The 26,795-nt window shown below is 35.6% G+C and overlaps 3 long non-coding RNA genes across 5 annotated transcripts in view; 2 read left to right on the top strand and 1 right to left on the bottom strand.

The window, feature by feature from the left end:
* The window catches only part of LOC310733955, a 24,538-nt gene extending 1,914 nt beyond the window's left edge, over positions 1-22,624 (bottom strand). The window contains exons 1-5 of one of the 3 annotated variants that reach the window (XR_014535919.1): positions 22,544-22,624; positions 22,301-22,399; positions 1,112-1,794; positions 449-656; positions 284-336 (exon numbers count right to left, since the gene is read on the bottom strand). This is a non-coding gene — a long non-coding RNA (uncharacterized lncRNA). Of the gene's footprint in view, positions 1-283; positions 337-448; positions 657-1,111; positions 1,873-22,300; positions 22,400-22,543 lie in introns of those variants that run through there. The other 2 variants (XR_014535920.1, XR_014535921.1) reach the window with 2 other exon arrangements.
* On the top strand, positions 9,616-26,795 carry LOC310733951. Its single transcript, XR_014535913.1, has 4 exons — positions 9,616-9,711; positions 10,669-10,980; positions 26,471-26,599; positions 26,736-26,795. It is a non-coding gene; the product is annotated as an uncharacterized lncRNA (long non-coding RNA).
* On the top strand, positions 11,259-15,137 carry LOC310733958. Its single transcript, XR_014535925.1, has 3 exons — positions 11,259-11,392; positions 11,811-11,923; positions 13,113-15,137. It is a non-coding gene; the product is annotated as an uncharacterized lncRNA (long non-coding RNA).

The raw sequence follows: 26,795 nt of genomic DNA, 5'->3' as shown, positions 1-26,795 counted from the left end.
TGGCATTCGTTTAGTTGAACCAAAGCTAAAGATTGCATCTAAATTTCAAAATAATACTAAATTTAAATAACAGTACTCCAAAATAATTATACCAAAATGCTTCTTAAACAAGAAACACTATAAAATTTCAATGTAAAATCTTATTTAAAAAAAAAAATTTATTCTAATGTACAAGCTAAAAAAATTCCTTGAACAGTATTGTTCAAATTTGTTTCTTTTTTGTTGTTGTTGTTGTTGTTGTTGCAAAAAATAGTTCTGCTTCAGTACTCTGGATTGAATATACCTGATCAGTTGGTAGATGTGTAACTTGATTTCCAGGAGCTGCCAATTTCAAAGCTAAATAACAGGAAATTAAATGCTTAACATATAGTACCAACAAAAACATTACATCATGTCTTTTTCTGTTATAGATAGGTGGTGCATTTCTATACAAAATTTTCTTACATACATGTGATGTCTGTTGATGTTTTCCTGTAGATAACCACAAGAGCTGCAAGAACACAGCACAGCGTTATCAGCCCTCCACAAAAAACAAGTAGTAGCCCTGTTAAGAAAATACATATTTGAAACAACCATTGAAAATAGTCATTTTGGATGGCTATGAGCTGACAGAATAAAAGAGCAACTTGATTTGAATAACATATTTATCTAGGGATCTGATTTGGTCTCTAAGCAGGTAAATAAAAATTAAAGCATGCTAAAAAAGAACTACAAACTAATTATTTATCATGTTAGTCTAAAGCAGGGGTCTGCAAACTTTGCGAACAAAAAAGCCATTTTGGCCACTCTCCCACCAAATAAAATTTGCCTGGAGTCACAAAACATATTTGAACTTTAAATGAATAGAACAGAATTTGTTGTTTTAAGCAGATGTAAGGTAGTCTAGTTGCCCCACTAGTCACACTAGTGTGATTTCCATTGTAATTGGATATTAGCAATTTATACTTTTTTGTCCCTGTCAAGACATGGGTGTGTTGCCTGGCAATAAGAGGGTGGTGTCACAGAATAGATGCTCTGATACTTGAATGAACTATTCTTTAATATATATACTTGTCTGTGAGCAGCTTTCTGTGCTTTTTTTACCACAAATCCAGCATGCTGGCAACCCAGCATTGTTAACAGTGAAAGTGAATAAATCTGTCCATGCAGAATTAAACACTGGAACTTGTGTAGACACAGTTGCAGCTTTTATGTGGAAAATCAACATGAAACAAAAAAATATAAAACAGCAGTACAGTAAGTCAGTAATTCTTGAGTTGAGTTTTACAATAAGGCCACAAGCAAATTTGCCTGTAAATGGTTGCCACATAAATTTGGCAAACAAGCATTGCCAGAAATACACTATTACTTACATATAGTGTATGAATTCTAAAAGATGAGGCAATTAAACTGCTGTGGCTGACACATCCATACATATTAGGTTAATTTAAAAGTTAGACATTTTAACATGTGTACCTGTAATGATGGTAAGTTTTACTTTAGTCAACTTGTCGAAGCCCCATGTATTCACTCCACAGTAATAAACTCCAGAGTCCTTTAATGTGAGGTGTCTGATGATGACTGAGAAGGTGTGTGTAGAAGCAGTGTTTACTGCACTGTATCTTTTCTTAGTGACGACTAAATCAACTTTCTCACATGTAATTAATACTTCAGAAGTGGTGCATGGATCACGGCAGAAGTACGTGGGTGTATATTGATATCCATCACGATATTTACAAGAGATATCCACACTGCCGCCTTCTGTTCCAGTATAAACACTTTCAGCTTTGCTCTTCATTTTCACACATAACAGAACTAAAAACGCACAAAGACACATTGTACATGTTTGCTCTATGTAACAACAAAAATGTGAAATTTTTTTTTTTTTTTTAATATTACATTAAAGAATGTTTTAAATAGGAAGGGCTGGACTGGGCCAAAATAAAACAGCCCACTACATACAATCACAAATACTACCCATCTTTGCACACTCTTGAATATGTATACCAACTTTTATTCCATAAAGCACTAAAGCAATATAATAATAGGTAGGAAAGAGTAAGAGCTGACAAATTTAAAACTTCTAAAAAAAAAGCAATATATAAATACAATAAATCTAGGTGTAGGACAGAAGGTGTAGGATGGACAAAGTAATTTATGTCTTTCTCTCTCTCTCGCTGACACTTTCCTCCTCATCTGGCGATGCTATTTCAACCTGGCTCAAAAAGACATGAGGAGAGACAATATGGGGTGAATTTTTGTTAACATAATGCAGTCAGGTGCAGTATTATTATTCTCTGATAAAAGATGCACACAACGCTGCCCTGGCATAACAACACTATGTATAGAGTCTTGTCAGTGTCTAAATTTCATTTCTGAATATTGTCCATAAGCAGTATTGTTAGGTCCTAAAAATACACAATTCACTCATTAACCCACAATAAACAAAACAAAAAACACTGCCTGCTGACTCACTGTTAATGTTGATTAACAAAATAATGTTAAATAGTAAAGAAATGTATCAGAGACACTGAATTTTTTTTTAACTTTTAGCTCAATAGGGAAACATCAAAAACTGAAAAAGATCTGTGTAGTCTAGTCGTTCTGACCACCTTATGGCAACACTGAGACGTTATAGCGTGGCTACTACTAAATTAATCGTGCAATTAAATTATTACAGTGCTATCACCATTATTTTGTGGTTTTGCCTCAGTTTTATAAAAGGGTATCCCAGTTCTGCATACCCAATCTCTACACTCACTTCTCCCTCAACTCTCTCCCTCTCTTTATTCTCCTCAATGTGCGTGCCGGTGCTGCCACCGCAACCACTATGGCATCCACGGCAACTGGTAAAGGTCCTGCTGTGGCAGTAAACACCTGTTATTTTGATACATTTTTTTAAGATTTACATTTTTTCGCACAATTTCCCTGCGCCTCCCCTGCGTTTCTTCTACATCTCTCTCTTACTATTTTGACAGATACAATGCACGCTCGAACAAAGCCCAGAAGGGGGGCTGTTTAAAGATATGATTGGTTCAGCCCAATGTCAATTAAGAAAAGAACCAATGGGCTGCTGATTAAAAGTTTAATGGGCCGGTCTGGCTGGGAAAAATAAAAATAAATATGCCGACTTTTTTGACAAATACATTACACCGCCAAAACCGCAAAACCTATCAAATAATCGAGCAGAAAATAAGATGATAAGGCTGATAAGAGTTTTATGGGCTGATCAGACAAAAACAGTATATGTATCGGCCCAAAAAAGAAAATCAGTTTTTTTATTTTAAATGTAACAAGTAAAACAACTGTATACTCGTAAGCAGTCCATATTATTACAAGTTTTATAATTCCATATTTTTCCAACGCAACAGAGTTATGGAAAAGTCAATGTAATCCACTTACCTTGAAAAAAGGACAGAGTCCTTAGAAATGTTTGCATTGTTTTCTGCATCACCAGTCTTCTTTCTAAACCCAGTAAAGTGTACTATATAACCTATATATATATATATATATATATATATATATATATATATATATATATATATATATATATATATATATATATATATATATATATATATATATATATATATAAATAACCTTTTTGGTAATTTACCTCTAAAACCTCAACCTCTAAAATGGTAACTTCAAATAGTGTTTGAAGTAAGCTGCATGATGTAAGAGTCAGCAGTGAAGCTGTGAAAGATCAGTTCAGGGTTTTTACAGTGAGAAGGAGTCAGAAGCAGTGATGTGGTCACCACAGGAAGGAGAAACGGGAAACTTTTGATACATCAACACTCTGACTAAACTCTTTGTTGTTTCAGCCAGTTTTACATGAACATTAAAATGGTATTTTCATATTTAGACCTAAACATAAATATATTGATTCAAACAGTATTTAGTTTTTAATGATGTAAGAAAGATTACACAGGCAATGAAATCATTTTTTGCCTGCTCTTTTTATTTGATATATTATTTAACCATCAGGCATTTTATTTAGAATTGTTTTAAAATAAAAATGCTGATGTTCACAAAAGATGTTAATAATAAACTGTGTTAATAAAAAATGACAAGCAATTTTGAATAATGATATGTATCAGAATATTCACAGGAGATTTCCACACTGCTTCCTTATGTTCCAGTAAAAGCACATTCAGCTTTGCTCTGCATTGTCACACATATCAGAAACATTTTTACTCAAAGTATAATTGTTAAACAAACATAAAAACTATACTATAAAATATTCTAAAGATGTTTATATATATATTTTCTGTATTTAATCAGACAAATAAAATGTTAAATATTAGACAACTCCTAAAAATATGTATGATTAAACATATTCTGTGATTACATGGCTTTGATGTTAATCAGCATTAATAAAATATTTAAATATAAATGTAATTAAATATTGGCAGTGTTTTTGCACATCACCAACCTTCTTTCCAAGCTCAAAACAGTGTGAGGGGAAAAAAATATATTTTTAGCTTGATTTTTCTGTATCTTTATTCAGAAAGGAATATACTGCCATCTTTCTAAAAAATCTAGGTATTACATTAATAAAACTAGAAATTCAGTTATAAATGTAATCTTCAACTGTTTTAGAATGCTTGAAAAACTTTCTTTGAATTATATGGTTGCATTTATCAAGACAAAATTTAATTCATTTGGTCTTTATGAGGTCTTCGCATATCAGGTCTTAGCAGAAAATATATCTACTTAACTCAGTTATCTACTTAACTCAATTGATTCCAAAATGTTGGTCTGTGCTTATTACTTCTATCAGGTAATTAATCAACGGTAGTTTCAGTCTCACTTGAGGTGTGAATTGTGGGCAGGGCTTACTCACTTTTATTGAAGGTGTAACCAGCTTCTGTTTGTTCATGAAGCGATTTTTGTGTATTTCATGTCATTGTTTGTCAAAAAAATATGAAGGCAAACAAAAAATCAAAGCACACTTTCTGGCTGTGTGTTCATCCCTGCCCCCACTATATCTCGGCTTGCCTGGAAACGGAGCACAATAAGTCGGTTCCCGAGGTAGACGACTGTGAGCACTTAGCTCACATGTCAACACACTAGAAAAGAGTATGGACTGAACAGACTACACCAATATATGTACCGTTATATATGCTGACAAATTAACCTCAAGAGAAACCTGGGAACAAGGAAGACAGACTTTGCCTGCTTTTAACAGGTGTTATTGGCCAGTGCATTGAACAGGTAAAAATATACATGGTGGAGGAGTTCAGATACTTGGGGGTCAACAGTGCAAAGTAATGGAGAGTGTGTTAGAGAAGTGTGCAGGCAGGGGGGAGTGGGTGGAGAAGAGTGGCAAGAGTGATTTGTGACAAGAGTGGCAAGAGTGATTTGTGATAGAAGTGTATCTGCAAGAGTGAAAGGGAAACTTTATAGGACTGTGGTGAGACCTGCGATGTTGTATGGTTTAGAGACAGTGGCATTGAGTAAAAGACAGGAGGTGGAGCTGGAGGTAGCAGAGCTGAAGATGCTGAGATTTTCATTGGGAGTGACGAGGATGGACAGGATTAGAAATTAGTTTATTTAGCGCATGTAAGACGTCTTGGAGACAAGGTGAGGGAGGCGCGATTGAGATGGTTTGAACATGTGCTGGAGTATATCGGTAGAAGAATGCTGAGGATGGAGCCGCCAGGAAGGAAGAAAAGATGAAAGCCAAGGAGGAGGTTTATGGATGTGGTAAGGGGAGACATGCAGGTAGTTGGTTTGAAAGAGGCAGATGTAGAGGACATAGTAGTGTGGAGACGGAGGATCTGCTGTGGTGACCACTAATGGGATCAGATGAAAGAAGAAGAAGACTACAGGAGTGTTGTAGTCATCAGTGGAGAATCAGTGATGTTAACACTACAAGAAGTACTACAGGAACAACCAATACAACTGTGTTCTGACTGACACATTTTACTTTTTGTTTGTTGGGACAAGTTTCTCTGAAAATGGTCATCTATTGTTTAAGGTTGCAATAAATATGTGGTCATTATATGTTGTGATCAGTCTACTGTGTCTTCTATTAACATAAATGTAATAATACAAGTAATAATAATTAGAATTTTATAACAAAACCTGTGGTTGCTTGCTTATACAGAAATAATATTCTTAATTCTTTGCAAGCAAATTAATGTACTGCCATCATTCTTTGAAACTCATAGTAAAAAACACTGTAAACACAGCAATGTTACAATTCTCCCTTCACTTATTTTTCACAGGTATTTTAATATAATAATGTGAACTTGTGGCCTTTAACTACTATCACACACACTTTTAACAATCTGTAGAGCAGACAACAGCAAGATATGTGCAATGTTACATAGGCTGGCAACTTGACCCTAACAGAAACTCCGGTACAAGAAGACAGTCCTGGCCTGCCTTAAACTGATGTCCCTAATACATTGAATACCGAAAGACTCTTTCATTAGACACTTTGCCAGATTGTCTGTAGGCACCCCTGCACCATGATTAGAAAGTTAAAACTTAGGTTGCATGTTTTTCAACATGCACATGACATGTTAATTACAAGATAAATCTGATAAGAAGTGAACCCCTAGGAGTTTAAAAGTCTTTATGTATATCATTGCATGTGGCTTAAACATTATTTTGCTAATATGTCTATATCACCTTGTATGTCAAGAATCTCGGACTTCCGGTTTTGACGATGTGAGAGAGAGCAGCGGGGACGTTCCCACGCAGTAAAGCATACTCCTATTTCTCGCAATTACACCGCTCCTATTCAAGAATCGATTACTTCTTTATAGATAAATCTCTCTTTCCTTCTGTTAAACAAATCGATTATTTACCTATTGTGGAATCAGATCATGCTCCTGTGCAATTAGATCTCATTTGCAATCTGAGGTACAATGAACAGCCTCTGTGGAGACTGAATACATCAATTGTTATCAGACCCTGAATTCTGTACATTCGTAACTACGGCTATAGATAACTTCTTACTGCATAACAGATCAGAATCTATATCAGCATCTACTTTGTGGGAAACACTTAAAGTAGTCATAAGGGGAGAAATAATCTCATATACTTCTACCCTAAACAAAAATTGGACAATTTAATTAACTCTATTAGAAGACTGGATTGCCTCTATTCTGTGTCCCCTTCACCAGAACTTTATAAGGAAAGGTTGAGCCTTCATGTTCATTATAACCTGCTCTTAACAAATAAAACTGAATGGTGCTTATTACGTGCTAGTATATATATGAACATGGGAAAAAGGCAGGTCGACTTTTAGCCTACCAATTAAAATCTAAAGCTGCCTCTCAAATTATACCTCAAATTCAAAACGGTGATGATTTATTTGTTAATCCCATTGAAATTAATACAACCTTTAGGAACTACTTTTTAGATTTATATGCTTCTGAAAGCCCTACATTAAACTCTGGAATGCTGGAATTTTTGGACAGTATAGATCTACCCACTCTTGAATCAGTGCAGAAAACCTATTTGGAGGAAAAAGTACAAATGGAGGAAATTCTAAATGCTATTACATCAATGCAGAACAAAAAAAAACCCTGGCCCAGATGGCTAATCAATAGATTTTTACTAAAAATTTGCAACTAAATTAGCCCCTATTCTCCTTGATATGTTTGATGACTCTTTTGTAAGGGGAAGCTTGCCGAAAACTTTGAACGAGGCAAACATAATTCTATTGTTAAAACCTTGGCAAAGATCCCCTAAAATGTAATTCTTACAGGCCAATATCATTCCTTAACGCTGATACTAAGATCTTTGCCTTACGTTTAGATACAGTAATAGGGAATTTAATTTCAAGTGACCAAACGGGTTTTGTCAGAGGTCGCCATTCTTTTAGTAATATTTGGAGACTGCTGGGGGTAATCAACTCATCTAAACTTGCTCAGGACCCTGTACCTCAGGTTGTTATTTCGCTAGATGCCGAAAAGCGTTTGACAGGGTTGAGTGGAAGTATTTATTCTCTGTGCTGGAAAGATTCGGCTTTGGAACATATTTTTTCTCACTGGTTACATGTATAATTGTATAATTACAAATGGGGTACATTCAAAGTATTTTCCTCTATCAAGGGGTACAAGACAAGGGTGCCCTCTTAGCCCTTTACTTTTTACATTAGCCATCGAACCCCTATCCATTGTGTTAAGATGCTCAAAACATTTTGCCAGCATTAGCAGTAGAAACATAGAACATAAGGTGTCTTTGTATGCTGATGATATGTTGTTGTACCTTTCGGACCCAATTGTAGGTATTCCACAAGTAGTTAAGATTTTGAATCTATTTGGAGAATTCTCAGGTTTATAGATCAAATTTCTCAAAAAGTATTTGTTTTCCCGTAAACAGTAGGGGCCTCCAAATTTCAGGGAATGATATACCGTTTCAGTTGTCTGTATCAGGTTTTAAATACTTAGGGATAATTATCTCACAGGGTTTTCCTAATCTTTACAAAGAAAACTTTGCTTCTTTAATTGACAAGTTAAAACTTGATCTCAAACAATGGAACCTGCTGTTTCAATCCCTTGCAGGAAGAATTAATTGTGTAAAAATAAACGTCTTACCGAGGCTCATACTTGTTTCAATGTGTCTTTTTACTCAAATCCTTTTTTCAGAACTTAGCCTAATCTCGTCATTTATATAGGGTGGAAAACACCTAGGATTCGGAAGGAATTTCTCCAAAGACAAAAAAATTCAAGGGGGATTAGCACTACCTAATTTCAGATACTATTATTGGGCTGCAAATATTTCAAAATTACTCTATTGGCTTCAGAACCCCAATGATGTGTGGTACATTTCAGAAGCGTGTTCTTGTACCTCTTCATCCCTCCCTGCTTTAGCTTTATCCAAAATGCCCCTTTGTATTTCATCATACACGCAATGCCCAGTTGTAGCAAATACCCTCAGGATCTGGTTTTAATTCAGACAGTGTTTTGGTTTTAGAGACTTCTACATAGCCGGCCCTATATGCAAGAACCACCTATTCCTTCTGGGTCAACTGGACTCAGTTTTCAGTTAGTGGCAACAGTCGGGTCTTGTCAGATTTAGTGATTTTTTTTATATATAATGTTTTTGCCTCATTCTCAACTCTCTCTTCAAAATACGGTCTGCCAGGATCACACTTGTTTAGATATTTTCAAGTTCGTCATCTAATCCAAAGCCACTGTCCCACATATCCCTCGGTTCCTTCTTGTGCAGGAATGGATGCGGTTTTAAATATTTCAATACACTTGAAGGGAGTAATTTCTTATGTTTATAACACTTTAATGTCAATAAAAAATATAGATTTGAACAAAATCCATGCGGAATGGACAAGAGATTTAGGAGTGGACATATCTCAGGAAACTTGAAAAAATGCATTATTCAGGGTGAATGGGACGACCTCCTACACTCGTTTAGGCTTGATTCAGTTCAAGGTCCTCCATAGACTCTACTACAGCAATGTTAAGCTGTCCAAGATTTACACCAATGTAAATGACGCGTGTTAGCGTTGTTGCTCTGCATAATGTTCATTTTAATATACAGTATGTCAAAATATTATACATTTTTGTTGAATCATTTCCTTGTAAAAAAATAAAGTTCATAAACAAATCCATATTCGTTTGTGCTTCCTGTATAAGTGAAACTAACTTAAGCACAATCTCTGGTACTTTCCAAAAAGTGAGGGACTTTATAGAGTTCATATAAACAGCCTCCACTGGCCAAAACTACTATCTTGAATTGTGGATACTCTGCCAGGTAAGTGTTTCTAAATTCACCTTTTTGTTATATTTCACATAAACATGAACAAAAATTTTGTTGCAGTTTGCAGGCTAATGTTCCAGGGCTGAGATTTTACACCAAATTATATATTTTGCTTTACGAATGGGCTAGTCAAAAAAAAAAAAAGAAAAAAGCATCTCGTGCTCTGCTGCATTTCCCATTCTGCTTGGTCTGATGCTGTAATTTTCAGCAAAAGGGGCAGCCAGACACAGTTTCAGATCAATGTTTGTAGGAATCTCATTTTTCATGATATCTTAATTCATTCATATATATATCTTAATTTCAAATATAAACTCATGTGGCATGTGTCTTTTAACCCATTACATTTCTGGATTGCTCCAGGATTTATTTCATGTATTTATATATGAAGAAATAAAAATTTCAATTCAGGAAAAAAACTATTTTCATGGTACTTCATCATCTATAACTTTTTATAACTAATTGACTTTTTGATCAATATCAACTTTAAATAATGAACAGTAAATGGACTTTTTTTAAAAAGATGTTTAAATTTTGTATGCAGCCCACTTCTATCAGGAACTGTTAACATTTAAATTTAGGAAGGGCATTTTTAGCTGTGAGTCCCAAAGTCTGTGGCAAACAGGTTTTAAATAATATATAAATATATAAACATTTTTAATTACATTAATAAAATTAAGGAAACAATTAAATTGGCACAAATTATATCTATTAAATAAAATTAAATAAATAGAAATTTTTTATTTTTTTTTAAACTGTTTCTCTCTTGTTTCTCTATCTATCTATCTATCTATCTATCTATCTATCTATCTATCTATCTATCTATCTATCTATCTATCTATCTATCTATCTATCTATCTATCGTGTGTGTGTGTGTGTGTGTATATATAGTCAAGTCAAATCAGGACTTTTAATTTTACAGGTATAAAAATAGATGCTTATTTAATGTTGCAGGCCAGTCCGGAGACCATAAATCAAGATGGCAGATAACAGTGTTCATGCGTGCATGGAACAGCGTGTGGTGATAAATTTTGTGGTGAACGAAGGCATAAAACCTGCAGATATCTACAGAAGACTTAATGCACAGTACGGTTATGAGACGCTCAGCCAAAGTAAGATATCTGAATGGTGCAGAAGTTTCAAAGGTGGCTGTACTTCTGTCAGTGATGATCCCAATCATGGTGGTTCCCAGCCTACAGCAGTCATTCCTGTCAACAATAAACGCATTGAAAGCCCGTTTCTGAATAATCAACGAGTTCCTTGGAGGTCAGTATTTCTGCACTGATGGTTCAAGGATCCTGACAAATCTTCCTATGCTAAATATTTCCAAGCATTAGTTAAATGCTTGGATAAGTGTATAGATATAGCAGGGGAATATGTCGAAATGCAGTTTCCACTCCTTGAATGTTCATGTTTTATTTTATAAACTTAAAAGTCCCGATTTTACTTGAACACCCCTTGTGTGTGTGTGTGTGTGTGTGTGTGTGTGTGTGTGTGTGTGTGTGTGTGTGTGTGTGTGTGTGTGTGTGTGTGTTTATTTATATAGGAAACCTGAAAACCAGAAGAAAGATCAAACAAACATTAAACCATTTCCACACACAGTAACCCAAGCTCAGGATGAAACCAAGAACCCTGAACGTGTGGTGCAGCCATTCCGTGCTCCTGGCATCTATAACAAGTACAATAGTCTTGTAATCATGTTTATGTATATGCCACATCACTATGTATATGTTTACTTGTATGTTTCTGCGACAGCACTGTTAATTTCAGAGTTTTACTTCAATAGGGATAATGCTGTGCAGAAGCTCTGACAGTGGTGCAGTTGCAAGCCAAATCACAAGTTTATTTAATCGCATATAGGAGTTTATAGGCACTTACAGTATAATCTGAGGCTTATAATTATTCCTAAGTGTATAATTATTGTGAATAATTTGCAAGGAGTTTTTTTTTTTATTTACAGAAAGAGTTTTGAGTTTCAGTGCTTTGTATCTATTAAATAATAAAGTATAAAGGCTTTAATAATTTTCCTTTTAATATAATTAATGTTTTTAATGTTTTATTGTTATTAATTATGCCCATCTGCATGTTTTGGACAGTAAAAAGAATCCAGTGGAACAGGAGAATGTTTGTTCAAGCATGAAAAAATCACCATGTACAGAACCCAAAGATCTAAATTAAACTGGGAAAATCGGAATTACCAAACAACCAGGTAAACATACCTTAAACATATTTAAAAACAGACTAAAACCTTTTTTTTCCCAGCATATATGAGGGCACAGCTTCAACAAAAAACAAACCTTTGGCTTGTTAACTAAATAGTGGAATTCAGAAATGAAAACAATAATAAATATGATAATGATAATAAAATGTTCAAATTATTTGTAAATGTCAGTTATAACACAGCATTATTGACTTCTCAAATCTAAAAGTTCAATAGACACATTTTAATGTATTTATTGTAAAACATTATAGATTCATTATAGATTGAATTTAAACACAGAGTAGTTTAAGAGGTTTGAACATTCTTAAACAAAAAAAGATAATTTACAACATCTTGACTTAAGCATAAAAGATTTTGCAACATATATATTTACTATGTTAATGTAAGCAAATGTGCAATATTTGTAAAAGTGGTCTAATTTTCTTATTTTTTTCACCATCAGCTAGTTTTTGGATAAGTTAAGGCATGCTGTTATATACAGTTATATATAATTTGTAATTTATATATATATATATATATATATATATATATATATATATATATATATATATATATATATATATATATATATATATATATAGAAATAGCTGCTTTGCATGGACTGGCATTGCAGACATGCCATATACACTATATTGCCAAAAGTATTGGGTCACCTGACCTTTCCTGCTATATGTGTTTCTTTTCCAAACTGTTACCACAAAGCTGGAGGCACTCAATTGTACAGGATGTCTATAATAAAATTCTGCATTCACCTGAAGTTAAACCTGTTCCAGCACGGCCCCTGTGCACAAATTGAGCTCCTTGAAGATATGGTTTACATGATTTGGAGAGAAAGATCTTGTGTGCCCTGCTATAGAGCTTTGATCTCATCCCTACTGAACACCTTTGGGATGAATGCACCCCAGGCCTCCTCACCTACATCACTACCTGCCTTTTGTAACACCCTTGTGGCTGATGAACAAATATCCATAAGCACACTGCAAAATCTAGTGAAACAGCTCCCCAGAAGAGTGGAGAGAATTATAAGACAAATTTGGACTAAATGTGGAATGCAATGCTCTAAAATCACATACCATACTTATGACCAGGTGACCCAATACTTTTGGCAAAACAATTTTTTACTTTAAACCTTTTTTTTCAGTTTTAAATTTTTTTTTTTTTTTTTTTTATTTATCAGATAACCACCAAAGCACAATGAGCAACAATATGGAAGACAAAATAAAAAATGATAACAACTACACTAAAATACGTACTGGCAATCCTTCACTTTACCAACTGAATCTGAAGGACACAGGAAAAGATGATCTTTGTAAAAAGGACTTTGGAAATACTTATTTACCTTGTTCAAACAAAACAATAATGCTCCTGGGTGCTACTGGCTCTGGAAAAAGCATTCTAATTAACGGCATGATCAACTATATAATGGGAGTAGAGTGGATTGATACATGCAGATTTAAACTGATAGATGAGCAAACCAATAAAACACAAGCTGAGAGCCAGACTTCAGAGGTCACAGCATATCAGATTCATCATCAAAACGGCTTCCAGGTTCCTTATTCAGTCACAATCATAGACACACCAGGGTTTCGAGACACAAGGGGAATTGCACAAGACAAGGAGATCACTGAGAAAATCAGAAAGTTTTTCTCTGATAAAGATGGTGTTGTTGCTCTTGATGCTGTTTGTTTTGTTGTACAGTCAGCATTAGCTCGACTAACCCAAACCCAGAAATACATATTTGAAGCTATTCTTTCAATCTTTGGAAAGGACATTGCAAACAATATCACCATTATGATCACCTTTGTTGATGGCCAGAAACCTCCTGTACTAGAGGCCATTGAAGCTGCTGATATACCGTGTGTAAAGAAGGAAGATGGAACATTGCTTCATTTCAAATTTAACAATTCTGCACTTTTTGCTCAGACTAAAGTGGTAGATGATGAAGACAATTTTGATTTAATGTTCTGGAAAATGGGAAAAGGAAGCATGAAACATTTTTTTAATCACCTGGAGACAATGGAGACCAAAAGTCTTCATCTCACAAAAGAAGTTCTTTCCGAACGCAAACAGCTGGAGACAGTTGTAGACGGAGTGCAGCCACTCATCCAAATGGGTCTGTCAAAACTTGAGGAAATAAGAATGACTTCATCAGCACTCGAACAAAACCAGAATGTCATAAAAGAAAATGAAAATTTTGAATATATGGTTGAAGTAGAAAAGAGTAAGAAGATTGACCTTAAAAAGGGAAAGTTTGTGACAAATTGCCATGGCTGCAACTTCACCTGCCATTATCCATGTGGCATTCCAAAAGATAGCGATAAATACTTTTGTTCAGCAATGAAAGATGGCAAATGTACAGTGTGTCCTGGTCACTGCATCTGGAATGTGCATCACAACATGCCATACAGATTTGAAACAGAAAATATAAGAGAGAAAAGGACATACGCAAATCTGAAAAAGCAATATGAAGAGGCTTTGGGTAAAAATATGACAATAGAGAAAATCATTCAGCAGCTGGAGGATGAATATAATGATGTTCAAGAACAAGTCATGCAGTTAAATGATAAACTTGCCAAAAGCCTGTCACGTCTGAAGGAAATTGCTCTTCGCCCAGATCCCTTGTCCACACCAGATTACATTGAATTACTGATTGAGTCTGAGAAGCTGACGGCCAAAGAAGGCTACTTAAAGCGCATTGCTGAGTTGGAAGAGATAAAAAAACGCGCTCTGATTGTGCAGAAAGTGGAGAAAGGCATACCACTTGCTGAACATGAGATGAAATACAGTGTAAAGAAAAACATTACACAGAGATTAATTGGAATGTTTAATGATATGACAAAGTGGTGTAGCATTGTAAAAAGTAGTAGAAAGTAGAAAATGTTTCCACTGTAGAACTAGACCTCTGTGGTACCAGAGTGAGCTACAACATAAATCAATGACATATTTCAAAGAAAGGTTTTTTTTTTTTTTTTCTTAAATGATGTTTAAACTCAGTCTATACATCAGGAGATTAGATTAGAATATTTTCTTCATTTCAGTCACATTACTTTTCATGGATTTTTTTTTTTTAGTATGTAGTATGCTAAATATAGTGTGTTGTACAGTATAGTGTGCAATATATGCAACAGGTTCTAGTGTAAGTATAATATCTTTGCTGTGATGTTCAATAAACTGTAACATTAATCAATACATTTATTCATCTTCATTTTACTTTTCAATTTATTTGTAAATATTACATATTAAATTATCAGAGGTGGGAAGTAATGAAGTACAAATACTTTGTTACTGTACTTAAGTAGATTTTTCTGGTATCAGTACATAATTCACTATTTATTTTTCGGACAACTTTTTAGTTTCACTCATTAAATTATGTACACATATCTACTTTCTACTTCTTACATTTTCTAAACAGGCCCATTACTTTAATTTCAATCTATTTGGTGAAATGTCAATATTTTTTTCTTCTCACTGTGCACCATTTCCAGCCCATCAACCTATTTCCTGTTATTGTGTGGCTTTTTCGATCTACCACCGGTGTTTCTTTTTTTCATTTCCTGGCTCTCACACACCACAGACGTAGGCTGGTTTACGAAGTTAAAAATGAGCAAAGCAGAAGGCAACATGACTGAGAACAGAGACATTCCTGATCATCATCATTCTTTTCTCTGATTGTGTTCTATATGGTGTATGTTTAGCCTGCATACATTCATTAGGTAACAAAATTTAAAATTTGTTTTGTATTAATATATTAATATTAATATATTGATGTGCTGTCACAATAACATGTCAGTACAGTCTTTACACAAATTCACTTTAAAGGCACAAATTTTATAAACGCAAGATTAATGTTCCTGTTTGACCATTTTTATTTAAAATATAACTAAATAAATATAAAAGAGGCGAAATTAAACCCTTCAAAACAATACATTTTATTCACGACCTCCTTTCTTTACTTAGATATTAAAAAATAAATAAACTTCACTTAAAATATTTTTTTAACCAGTAAAGATTTGTTTTACTTCTGCACCAAGTTTTAAACAACAAAATCCGCCATAATGCACACAATAAACCCTCTGGGGCTGACAAAGAGAGCAAAGGTTCCATTTGGTGTCCTGATAATTTACGTAATTTAAAACACCATAATTACTTTAAAACCTTTACAAGATTTTATTAAAAAATTTTTACTTTAACTCGACTAAAAATGTATAGTCAGAACTTCAACTTTTACCAGCCTTTTAAAACATGAGTATCTGTACTTCTACTTAAGTGAAGGATGTGTGTACTTTTGACATCTCTGATAATAAAACTGGATTCTCTAAAGACAAGTTTCACAATAGTTTGAAAGATTTGTGAGCAGTGTTGTGCTAGTTACAAAAAATTGTAACTAGTTACAGTTACTCGTTACTTCATTCAAAAAGTAACTTGTTGATTATTTACACCAAAAAGTAATGCGTTACTGTTAAAAGTAACTTTTTAGTTACTTTTTTAAAGAACGTTTTTCAATGTTTCCAATAATGCTCTTTTATGCGTTGTTCTATACAAACACAAATCTGACTTAAACACAAAGTAATTTTTAAACTATTTTATTTAAGTCAGACCAGCACAAACTGAATATATCACAGAGATTTCTGAAATAAATAACAAAACAAGCTGAATAATATATTCAGAATCAAAAATTAGAGTGGCTACTGCATCATAAAAGCTGTTGTGTTGAGCTCTTAAAAATGTTCCTTTCACAGCTTAAGTATGAAAACTATCAACTGTCTAGCTTTGTCGAGGCATGGAGTTTCTGGAGGTGTTGCTATCGCAGTAGATACGACCTTTGAACCAGAATGACACAGCTTACATTTGACTAAAAAGTTTTTGTCTTTATACTCAACTAAAGCGGGGAAGTGGTGGCTCCAGCGGTTAAGGCGCTGGGTTACCGATCGGAAGGTCAGGGGTTCAAGCCCCGGTATCGCCAAGCTGCCACTCTTGGGCCCTTGAGCAAGGCCTTTAACTCTCTATGCTCCAGGGGACCCTTACGAGAAAAATAAATCAAGGACCGTGACGTCGGAGCGACGTGGGGCCGCCTTCCCGTGGGCTCACCACCTGCAGGAGGGACCGTAAGGGACCGGTGCTGAGAGAATTGGGCAGCAGTCGAAGGCGGGGGCCTTGACAGCCCGATCCCTGGACACGGAGAAGTGTCTGGGGAATCTGCTTGCCTCGACTCACTATTACTGCCGCACAGACCTAAAAAAAACGGAGACACGCCCACAGTGTGTCTTCTTCGTGTTTTGCAGTGGTTCTTTATACATAAGACTAGCTGCATGTATTTTAGCTAACAAACTAACAAATAACTCTACAGTAACATAAGCCACTGCAATAATAACTTAATTACATGATTATATGAGACACCAATGTGTAGCTGATAGAGAACACATACTTCTTCTTCGTCTTCGTCTTCTTCTTCTTCTTCTTTCGGCTTCTACTATTAGGGGTCGCCACAGCGGATCATCCGTCTCCATACCCCCCCGTCCTCTACATCTGCCTCTCTCAAACCAACTACCCGCATGTCTTCCCTCACCACATCCATAAACCTCCTCCTTGGTCTTCCTCTTTTCCTCCTTCCTGGTGGCTCCATCCTCAGCATTCTCCTAATGATATACCCCATGTCCCTCCTCTGCACATGTCCAAACTATCTCAATCTCACCTCCCTCACCTTGTCTCCAACACGTCCTACATGCGCTGTCCCTCTAATAAACTCGTTTCTAATCCTGTCCATCCTCGTTACTCCCAATGAAAACCTCAACATCTTTAGCTCTGCTACATCCAGCTCCACCTCCTGTCTTTTACTTTGACTTTCATTCCTCTTCTTTCCAGCACGTACCTCCACCTCTCCAGGCTCTTCTCAACCTGCTCCCTACTCTCACCACAAATCACAATATTATCCGCAAACATCATAGTCCATAGAGACTCCTGTCTGACCTTGTCCGTCAACCTGTCCATCACAACTGCAAACAGGAAAGGGCTCAGTTGCTGTCACACTGTCCTCATACATGTCCTGCACCACCCTCACATTCTTCTCTGACACACCTGACTTCCTCATACAATACCACAACTCCTCTCTCTGCACCCTGTCGTACACTTTCTCTAAATCCACAAACACACATTGCAACTCTTTCTGACCTTCTCTATACTGCTCCATCAACATTCTCAAAGCAGGAGACCTGACTATTGGACACAAATTTCTGCAAAGAGCCAGAACCGTTAAAGGATCTGCAAAAACACCTAGCAAGCAATGCTTACTACTTGTTTCTGACAACATTTCTCTTGTATCCTTTGCATGTCTGGGCTATAGGTTAGGGTGGATAGATAAAAGCCTTTTCTCACAGAATTTTGCCAAAACACACATAAATTCGCCCCAAACAATGCAGCAGAATTGATATGGGCTGAACAGACTATGGTATAGGATTTTGGGCATAATACAGATGCTCCTCACCTTACAAATGAGTTATGAATTTGTTCATAAGTTGTTACTGTGTTTGTTATTGATTACACATATCTCCTAATGATGTAAGAGCTATACATATTTGATACGTACCAAGGCCGTAGTGGAAACTACACAAACCTGATGGAAGCGAAGTACTGTACTATTGTGGCCATGCATGTGGAATTTGGCTGCTAATTTTGGGAAATTGTCCAAATTTGAGGAAGGTTGTGCTAAGATAAAAGTATGTACCAGCATATTGTTTGCTTCTGCTGCTGACATTTCGGAAAAAACTCCATGTGACAAAAATTTTGGAAGTTATTTACAGATTTTGCTTTGTCGCATTTTTGATAATGCATAGTAAAAAAGGAATTTTAGAAATGTCAGTAAATTCATTAAAGAGAAAAATCACATAGTATCAGTAAAAACAAATGTTTACTAATTAAAATGTATTTTTTAGTGGAGTTTATTTAATTATTTTATCTGAGTAAAGAAAGGACGTTGTGAATAAACGTGCTACGCTGAAGGTTTTAATTTCGCCTCTTTAATATTTTTTACATATACAGTGGGGCAAAAAGTATTTAGTCAGCCACCAGTTGTGCAAGTTCTCCCATTTAAAAAGATGAGAAAGGCCTGTACTTTTCATCATAGGTACACTTCAACTTTCTTTCGGCTTCTCCTATTAGGGGTCGCCACAGCAGATCATCCGCAGGTTTGATTTGGCACATGTTTTTATGCTGGATGCCCTTCCTAACGCAACCCTCCCCATTTATCCGGGCTTGGAACTGGCACTAAGGCTTGTGCAACCCTAATGGCTGGGGTTGGTTCCCTGATCGGGGATCGAACCCGGGCCGCAGCGGTGAGAGCGCCGCATTCTAACCACTAGACTACCAGGGACCCTCATAGGTACACTTCAACTATGAGAGACAAAATGAGAAAAAATAATCACAAAAATCACATTGTCGTTTTTTGTAAAGAATTTATTTGCAAATTGCGTTCACAAAGCGTTACAAACTATATATATTATATAACAAACTATATAACTATATAACAAACTGTAGCCTAGTATATACAATACTGGAAAAGTTCGGACACATTATTATTTACATTTTTTTTTAAAGATGCCTCTTATAGTCATCAAGCCAGCATTTGAATCATCATCAGCAATTTGATCATATTTGTTTAGAAAATACAGAACAAAACAGTACTATTGTGAGATATTATTATTACAATGTTTTTCTGTTTTAATATATGTTAAAATATTATTTATTTCTGTTATGCAAAGCTACATTTTATGAAGCTATTCCACCAGTCTTCAGTATCACATAATCTTTCAGGAATCATTCTAATATGCTGATTTCTCATCAATTTTAAAACAGTTGTGCTGCTTAATATTTTTAGAACCTTTGATACCTGTGATTTAGGATTCTTTGATTAATACTATTATATACTATTGTGCTAAATACAGTACTTTATTCTGTATAACAACAGAAAACTGGCTAGCAGAAGGTCGAAGAAAGAGCATCAGAGCTTGAGTTAGCTACTTTCGTAAATTTCAATGAAATAGTGCCAGCTAACATTTAGCATATCTGATAAACTGGCTGGCTAGCAACTGTATAAACACATTTTGCTATTTGCTAGTTTAAATTTAATACCAAAGATAAAATATATTTCCCAAGTGATGTCAAAACTTATTTGAAATAATTTTGTCCCTGTGGTAGTTGCACCATCATGTGGGGTATGGTCTTTTTAGACAGTTTTTTTTAATTATATCCACATAAATGTCTGCTCAGTCAGTGTATTTGTTTTTACAGTGGTATAATTGTGTTGCACAATAGCTAACAAATGGCACAAGGAAGGACATTTTTTTGACGTGCAGGAATCAAGAAATGATCTGTGTTATTCCAAAAGGAATGCACAGTGCATGTAGGGTGTCTGGCCTCAATAACCATGCAGTAAGTGTGCTGTGTGCATGTGATTGATGAATGTGCAGAATAGAAATTCTACTGAAATTGCATTAACTATGGTTGTTTTAAACAACATTATCATGCAAGAATTATTTTAAACTTCATTTAATTTCTGTTACAGTGGTGTGAAAAAGTGTTTGCTGATTGTTTATTTTTTTGGCATGTTTGTCACACTTTAATATTTCATTAACATAAATGTAATAATACAATTAATAATAATTAAAATTTTAAAAGTCTAAACTGTGGTTGCTTGCTTATACAGAAATAATATTCCAAATTTTTTGCAAGCAAATTAATGTACTGCCATTATTCTTTTAAACTCATAGTAAAATATAATATTTTTGCCTTTTGTTTTGTTTTTCAATGTAAATGTACAAATTTACTATCAATTTCTGTAAATGCAATCATGGAACATCTGCTTTAAATAGGTAAACACCACAAACAAGGTCTTGTAGTCAAGATCAACACAGCATTGTTACCATTCTCCCTTCATTTATTTATCACAGGTATTTAATAATGTGAACTTGTGGTCTTTCACTACTATCACACATTTTTAACAATCTGTAGAGCAGACAACAGCAAGATGTGTCCCTTGTTACAGAGGCTGGCAACTTGACCCTAACAGAAACACCGGTACAAGGAAGATAGTCTTGGCCTGCCTTAAACTGATGTCCCTAATACATGCATTGAATACCTAAAGACTTTATTAGACACTTTGCCAGATTGTCTGTAGGCACCCCTGTACCATGATTATAAAGTTAAAACGTAGGTTGCATGTTTTTCAACATGCACATAATATGTTGATTCCAAAATAAATCTGATAAGAAGTGAACCCCTAGGAGTTTAAAAGTCTTTATGTTATCATTGCATGTGGCATGTTAACATTATTTTGCTAATATTTCTATATCATATAGTATGTCAAGAATCTCTGATGAAAATATAAGTGTAAAGGCATTAATCAGCTAAAAAAAACTAGCCCCTCACCGCACACATATTTACTGCTGTTTGTGGTGAGGCATTAAAAGAGAACATGAGCGGTAGTCATTATCTGCTGCTGGAGCAGGCATGTGAATGGTGCTGTAGGTTGCTAAAGAATCTCTTCTAGCTGGATAAACTTCACACCTCCAACACCTCATAATACACATAGGAAAGGTCCTCCTTGATAAAAAAGAGTGACATCAAAATGGCATTTATTTGCAGTACTGTACCAACAATATAAGGTCCCCTGGTGGTCTAGTGGTTAAGATGCAGCGCTCCCACTGCTGCGACCCGGGTTCGATTCCCGGTCAGGGAACCATCCCCAGCCACTCTTAGTGTCGGTCCCAAGCCCGGATTGGGGAGGGTTGCGTTAGGAAGGGCATCCAGCGTAAAACATGTGCCAAATCAAACGTGCGGATGATCCGCTGTGGCGACCCCTAACGGGAGAAGCCGAAAAGAAAGTTAAGTTTACTGTACCAACAATATGTGAAAAAATAATGTGAGAGATATTTGCACTGAACACTGTTTCAGTGCTTGTGCAAATATGAGCAAATGTGTTACATAGATCATAGGGCATCACACATGACTTCACATACTCATTCATACGTAGCTAAACCTAGGGCCCCACACAATTTTCAATCGTAAACATCTTTCTTGTTTGCTTTTACAATGTTTTATTTAAAATTGCTTTGTGCAATGTAAAACAACTTCCTGATGTTTCTTTACTAAAGAGCATTGACCCTATTCAGCTTAACAGATTCTTGTTCCTTTTATAAAGGTTCAGGACTTGACAGACCTGTTTGGGTGGTGAATATAGAATTTGGTTTTCTGGAGCAGGTGGTTTTAAAGCTGAATATCAGGTAAAGTAAAAAACTATGATAGGAATATGTTAAAAAAAAAAAACAAACAAACAATACTTTAAGCACAAAATAACAAAACCTTTTTAATTACAAGTGATGTGTGTACTGATTTTTTTTCTGTAGAGAATAAGAAGAACACAGCAGATCTTCATGCCCAGCACCCCTCCACAAACAGCAAGAAGCAACTGTTCTATTAGAAACATAATTATTGAAATATTAAATAGCTATATGAAAAAAATAATTTAAATAAAACATTAAATTAAACAATTAAATAATCAGAAGGTCATTTGAAATATTGAATATTGCAGCACAGAACTGTAAAACAATTGTTTACCATGTGGGTTTAAATCATGTTGAGTTTGAGGTGTGGATGATGTGTTTTCATTTGACGTTGAATTATCTAAAAGAAAACATACCCACATTGCAAAGGTTTTTACAAGAAATTCATGCATATTTCATTTTTCTGAGACAATGACCTAAATAAAACTAGAATAAAACAGCTAGCGGATGTCTTTATCGACATCTTCAACATCTCCCTGAGCAGCGGTGTTGTTCCTACGTGCCTCAAGATGGCGACCATCGTTCCCGTACTAAAGACTGTCTACTGTCTCCTGCCTCAATGAAGTGATGAAGTGCTTCGAGAGGCTCATCATGAAGCACATCAAGATACAGCTTCCACCCTCATTGGACCCCATGCAGTTTGCACGACTGTGTAGCAATGCACAGCTCGAATCACATCTTCAATTTCGCTGATAACACGACCGTGGTGGATCTCATCAGCAAGAATGATGAGTCAGCATACAGAGAGGAGGTGCAAAACAGCCTGGAGTGTAGCCAGCAACCTGTCTCTGAGCGTTGATAAAACGAAAGAGATGTTTGTTGCACCGAGCGACCATTTTCCACTGATCATCAATGGATCCTCTGTGGAGATCATCAAGAGCACCAAATTCCTTGGTGTTCATCTGATAGAGAACTTCACTTGGTCACTTAACACCAGCTCCATCACCAAGAAAACCCAGCAGCATCTCTACTTCCTGAGAAGGCTGAGGAAAGCCCATCTCCCTCCCCCCATCCTGACCACGTTCTACAAAGGGACCATTGAGAGCATACTGAGCAGCTGCACTGGAACTGCGCTGTCTCTGATCACAAGACCCTACAGAGGATAGTGAGGACAGCTGAGAAGATCATCGGAATCTCTCTCCCCTCTATCATGAACATTTACACGACACGCTGCATCCGCAAAGCCAACAGCATTGTGGACGACCCCACACACCCCTCACACACACTCTTCACCCTCTTGCCATCAGGGAAGCAATTCCGAAGCATTCGGGCCGTCCCATCCAGGCTGTGAAACAGTTTCTTGCCTCAAGCCATCAGGAACTAAAACTAATATACAGCAGGTTTACTGGTGGAGCTATTTTGTGTTTTGTGTATTTTTCTTGTGTTGTCTTGCACTGACTTGTGTTGTCTTTGCACTCTCTGGCTTGCACTGTTTGCACCAGGTTGCACACGATGCACTTTATGTGGCGAGGACACTTACTAGTCCTTAGCTTTGTGTTTCCTGTTATGTAGCTTTATGTTGTCTATGTAGCACCAGGGTTCTGTACTGCATCAGCTATATATGGTTGAAATGACAATAAAAACTTGACTTCTTGAAATAGTAGGTAAAATAACCAAATCTGTATAGTAATCTGACTTGATGCTTCTAAGTGTTTAATAGGAAGAAGGTATAAAGAGTTTTCTTAATTGAAACATGCTGAAAAGGCAATTATTTTCTGTACCTGCAGAACTTGGTATCTTTGTTGTTTCATGGGGAAGCTGTGTAACATTAGGGCTTTGATTCTCCCTGGTTTCTGGTGACACAGAAGGATCTGCTGTGTGTAAGAATCAGAAAGAGTCAAAAGTACACATAAAGCTGCAATAGAGTTTTAAAAAATCCTATATTTATGAGTTATTTATATATATATATATATATATATATATATATATATATATATATATATATATATATATATATGTATATATATATATATATATATATATATATATATATATATATATATATATATATATATATATATATATAAGTGCTTAAATTCTGTCAGGATTTGTGGGCCTCGTCTGCCCATTTTTTAAATTTTTTTTTACATTGAAATCCATGTAAAAAATTTCAGAGCCCCCCCCCTTCCAAATGTCTTCATTGTGTCCCTTATTAGTTTCCTGTTATTCCCACCTGTGTGTAATCACTCTAGTATGTTTTTAAGTTCTCGCTTTGTGTAAGTACTCGCTTTCTCGGCAGTTCTTTGCTTGATCCTTGGTGTTATGGTGTCCGTTTCTCACGTTTTGTTTTTCTGTGTCTGCAGTCCTATCTTGAGTAGCACTGGGTAAAAAAAAAAAAAGCCCTGTTTTGGGTGGGGTTCTTTTTGCTATTTTTGAAGACTTTTTCCTGTCGTGTTGAGGATTTACTTTTCCTCTGCTCTTGTGTTGGACTATTTCGGAAAGTGTGTCTCTGCAGTTGTGTTCACACACCTTTAGCAAATTGCTAAAGTTGCCAACTCTCAGGCAAGCCAACCTGGTTTGCTTCTCAACCCTGACAGAACTCAAACTATAAAATTTGAGGCAATTAAACATTTGTGACTAAGTTCTACAGTACATTCACACAGATTAGTTGAGATTTTCAGAAGTTGGAGATAAGTCATGTTTACCTTTGCTGACAGTAAGATTTATATTAATCAACTCATCAAACCCCCATTTATCCACTCCACAGTAATAAACTCCAGAGTCCTGTAATGTGAGGTGTTTGATGGTAACTGAGAAGCGACATGCAGAAACACTGTTTACTGCACTGTACCTTCCCTTTGAGAAGATCACATCAGCCTTCTCACATTTAATAAATACATCAGAAGAAGTGCATGGATCACGACAGAAGTACATGGGTAAATATTGATATCCATCACAGTATTTACAGGAGATTTCCACACTGCCTCCTTCTGTTCCAGTATAAACACTTTCAGCCATGCTCTTCATTGTCACACATAACAGAACTAAAAACACACATATACACGTCTGCTCAGTATAACTGTTCAACAGCAATAAAGATATGTAAAAGGTTACATAATTTTACTCTCTCTCTCCCCGCTTTAATGTTCCAAGACTACAATGATAAATAAATGTAATTAACCTACCTTGTAAAAAGGTTCTCAGAAATGTTTGCATCGTTTTCTGGATAGACCTTCTTCCTAACCGCAGTACAGTGTGCCATGTAATTCTTTTTTTTTTTTACATTTTTGGTCATTTCTAAAATGTATCTTGTTTTTCAAATGAGCTGCATGATGCAAGAGTCAACAGAGAAGGTGTTACACAGCATGTTCAACGCATGATCTAAAGGGGCTCACTAATTTAAACACATTTCCAGGAAGGCTGCAAAGAGACCATCAAAGGATCTGCAAAAGCATCTAGCATCTAGCAACTAATGCTCACTTCTTGCATCTGACAAAATTTCTCTTGTATTCTTTGCATGTCTGGGCTATGGGTTAGAGTGGATAGTTAGAAGCCTTTTCTTACAAATTCTGCCAAACACACATACAATCACTGCAAACCATGAAGCAGAATTGATATGAATTAAGAATAATATGGTAGAAGATTTGGGCATAATTTCAAATAATATTTATAACATTGATTTCAATTAAGGCAGTCTACCACCCAAAGTACACTATACAAACAGTAACGCATAGTGGTCACATGCCACAGGCATATATACACTGGCGATCAAAATTAGAAAGCAATTTATAAACAATTGAACAATTCTGAAATAATGTCATCTTCACTGTTTAACAGTTAAAGGAGTTTTTGTCCTGTTTATACCATGCTACCAGAACACCTTTTCCACAAATTAACTAAGGCAGGGGTCTCCAATCTTGTCCAGAAAGGGCCAGTGTGGGTGCAGGTTTTTATTCCAACTAAGCAAGTCCACACCAAATTCCTCCTGTTCAAATCTAATGATCTTCATTTTCAATGACTATCATGTGTGACCATTGATTGGTTGGAATGAAAACCTGCACCCACACTGGCCCTTTCTGGAAAAGATTGGAGACCCCTGAACTAAGGCATATATATATATATATATATATATATATATATATATATATATATATATATATATATATATATATATATATATATATATATATATATATATATATATATATACACAGTATATTACATTGTATCAATTTAATGATTTTCTTCATGTTTTGGACAGTGGGAGGAAACCAGAAAACCAGAAAAAAGTTCAAACAAGCATTAAACCATTCCCATACACAGCTCAGGATGAATACAGGAACCCTGAACGTGTGGTGCGGTCATTCCGTGCTCCTGGCATCTATAACAAGTACAATAGTCTTGTAATCATGTTTATGCATAAGGTGTAAAACCTGCAGATATCTACAGAAGACTTAATGCACAGTACAGTTATGTACAGTTATAGTAAAAGTTTCAAAGATGGCTGTACCTCTGTACTCTGTCAGTGATGATCCCGGTCATGGTGGTTCCCAGCCTACAGAAGTCATTCCTGTGAACATTAAACG

Source organism: Silurus aristotelis (genome assembly GCF_946808225.1).
Source record: "Silurus aristotelis genome assembly, chromosome: 11".
NCBI lineage: Eukaryota > Metazoa > Chordata > Actinopteri > Siluriformes > Siluridae > Silurus > Silurus aristotelis.
This window is presented reverse-complemented; position numbering and strand designations above follow the sequence as displayed.